Source organism: Macaca mulatta, chromosome 8 (genome assembly GCF_049350105.2).
Source record: "Macaca mulatta isolate MMU2019108-1 chromosome 8, T2T-MMU8v2.0, whole genome shotgun sequence".
Taxonomy (NCBI): domain Eukaryota; kingdom Metazoa; phylum Chordata; class Mammalia; order Primates; family Cercopithecidae; genus Macaca; species Macaca mulatta.
Genome location: NC_133413.1, coordinates 58,304,772 through 58,308,198, shown reverse-complemented (window position 1 = coordinate 58,308,198; position 3,427 = coordinate 58,304,772).

The following is a 3,427-nucleotide window of genomic DNA, read 5'->3' as shown; positions in this document are numbered from 1 at the left end:
GGGGTTTCATCATGTAGCCAGGCTGGTCTCGAGCTCCTGGACTCCAACAGTCTGCCCACCTCGGCCTCCCCAAGTGGTGGGATTACAGGTGTGAACCACCATGTGCCTGGTCCACACATTAATTTTATAACAATAAACAAAAGTCTTCTGTATCAGGGGAACCACCCCCAATATTTCAATGTAGGTTCTTTTCTATTTTCCGTAAGTGTCAGCCAGTCTGAGAAATAAAGAGAAAGAATACAAAAGAGAAAAATTTTACAGCTGGGCCTCTGGGGGTGACATCACATGTCGGCAGGTTCCGTGATGCCCACCTGAGCCTCAAAATCAGCAAGTTTTTATTGCGGATTTCAAAAGGGGAGGGGAGTGCAAATAGGGAGTGGGTCACAGAGATCACATGCTTCAAATAGCAATAAAAGATCACAAGGGCAGAAGGGCAGAGCAAGGTCACAAGGCCAGGGTGAAATTAGAATTCCTAATGAGGTTCCATGTCCCGCTGTGCACGCATTGTCATTGATAAACATCTTAACAGGAAGTGGTTCAAGAGCAGAGAACCAGTCTGACTAGAATTCGCCAGGCTAGAATTTCCTAATCCTAGCAAGCCTGAGGGCACTGCAAGAGACAAGGGCATATTTCATCCCTTATCTTCAACTGCATAAGGCAGACAACCCCAGAGCGGCTGTCCATAGGCCTCCCCTGGGAATGCATTCCCTTCCCAGGGTTATTCCTTACTAGGAAAAAAATTCAGTGATATTTCTCCTACTCGTTTTCTGCAATAAGAAAAACATGACTCTGTTCTGCCTGGCCCCGCAGGCGGTCAGACCTTATGGTTATCTCCCTTGTTCTCTGAACATTGGTGTTACCCTGTTCTTTTTCAGGGTGCCCAGATTTCATATTGTTCAAACACACATGTTTTACAATTTGTGGAGTTAACTCAATCATCACAGGGTCCTGAGGTGACACACATCCTCAGTTTATGAAGATGACGGGATTAAGAGATTAAAGACAGGAATAGGAAATTATAAGAGTATTGATTGGAGAAGTGATAAATGTCCATGAAATCTTCACAATTTATGTTCAGCGATTGCAGTAAAGGCAGGTGTAAGAAATTATAAAAGTTTTAATTTGAGGAACTAATAAATGTCCATGAAGTCTTCACAATTTATGTTCTTCTGCCGTGGCAGGGTCCCTGATTTCCCGCAACACTCTGAACTCTACTGATACACAAAGTAGTTAATGGTAAATGCTTTTATGCTCAGCTGAGACAAAGGAGAAAAAAAAAATTGGTCAGATTGATAGAAAATGAAACCTTACATACAAAGTCCCTGGAAACCACAGAAACCCAAAGGATCAAGTGGCCTGGGCTCTCCAGTTGAGTCCTGAGGGAACCAAAGGTAGTAGCAGGAAGTGGGGCAACTGGAATGAGCTTCTGAAGGAACTGCCATCAATTATGACAGATCTGCTCAATCCATTGCGTCTCATGAATGCACTGCTGAAAGCAGCTCCTTGGTGCCTAGGCTGCGTTAAGTGGAGTGCACCCGAGGGGAACAGACCCGAGGGAGCGTGTGGGTAGGTGGGAAGCAGAGCTATGAGAGGAGACCCGAGGGCTGAGGGTTGGGAGCCGCTGTTCCTAGTGCACCCTCCTCTGCTGGCAGAAAGTCCACGTGGAGGGCCCTGTCCCCTGGGCCTCCTTGCCTGCACCCCTGCTTATGAGAGGTGCCCCCGGGGGCAGGGGACAGCCTTTCCCTCCTGACTGCGACCCAGCCCCTGCAGCTGAGCCCGGATGCTAGAGCCTTGGGGTGCAGTACTGGGTTACGACCCCCAGAACCACACCCCTCTTGTTTTGGGAAAACTGAATAAAACCGCAGCACCCTGGAGACAGTGCCAGGGACCTGATGTGGGCCAGTTTCCCCAGAGATGGCCAGACAGACTTGGTGCTGCTCAGTCTTCAGAGCTGCTGGGTCTTCGGGGCCTGCAGGTGTCCCCCACGCCCTGGATGGTGTGGAAGGTCCCGGGGCCTTCTCACAGCACCACCTCCCGCTGCAGGGACCTAGCCACTCTCCACACTTGGGGAAGGGAGGCATCGGGTCATGCAGCAGAGTGTCAGGGGCCACTGAGCAGGCAGCAGGAAGGGAGAGGGGCACACACAGCCACACCACATACACACCCCATCACACACACACCCATGATACACCACACCACACACCCCATCGCACACCACACAACCACACCAAACATCCCATCACACACACCACAACACACACAACTACACCACACACACACCATCATACACCACACACCCACAATACACCCCATCACACCACACACCCCATCATACGCAACACACGCCATCACACAACCACACCACACCCCATACACACCACACAACACACAACCACACCACACACCCTCACACTACACCACACACACCCCATCATACACCACACACATCCACAATACATCCCATCACACCACCATGCACACACCTCACGTCACACCACATGCAACCACACCACACACACCCCATCACACACCACACACAACCCATCACACACACAACCACACCACACACATTTCCTCACGCCACCACACACACCACACAACACGCAGCCACACCATACACCCTATCACACAACACAACCACACATCCCAGCACACACACATCCCATCACACACTATCACACACGCCATACCCCATCACAGCAACACACACAACCACATCACACACCCCTTCACACACACCACACAGAACCACACCACACACCCCATCACCACACCACACACACGCCATCACCGCACCACACACATCCCATCATACACACCACACCCCATCACACCACCACACACCACAACCACACCATACACCCCATCACATACCACACACATCTCACGCACACCACACGATCACACACCACACACCATGACACACACACCACACACACCACACCACACGCTCCACACAGCATCACATACAGCATCATACACACCACACCACACACACAATTGCCCCACACACATCAAACCACACAGCCACACCACACACACCCCACACTCACATATCACACACACTCCACACAGACATACACACAGTAGGAGGTTCACTGCAAGGAACTGCCTTAGAAGACTTGGTCTGGCCTGGCCTGGCCAGTCTGAATCCTCTTGGGCCAGCGTGAAGCCACTGTCCCAGGGGGACTGTTTCTGGGGGACTCGGCTGCGGCCCTGAGCCCTGTCACCTGCCTGGATCCTGACCATGCAGGTGGTCCAGGGGCATCTCCTCGGCCGGTGAGGATGGTGGTCTCATCTACACGAGACTGCCTCACTGCGGCCGGAGCCCAGCCCGGCCGCGCAGAAAGCGGACAGTAGCGGCTAGGGAAGATGCGCACTTCCCTTAGGGAGAATAATGGGTCTGTTCGCATAGACTCAGACAGTG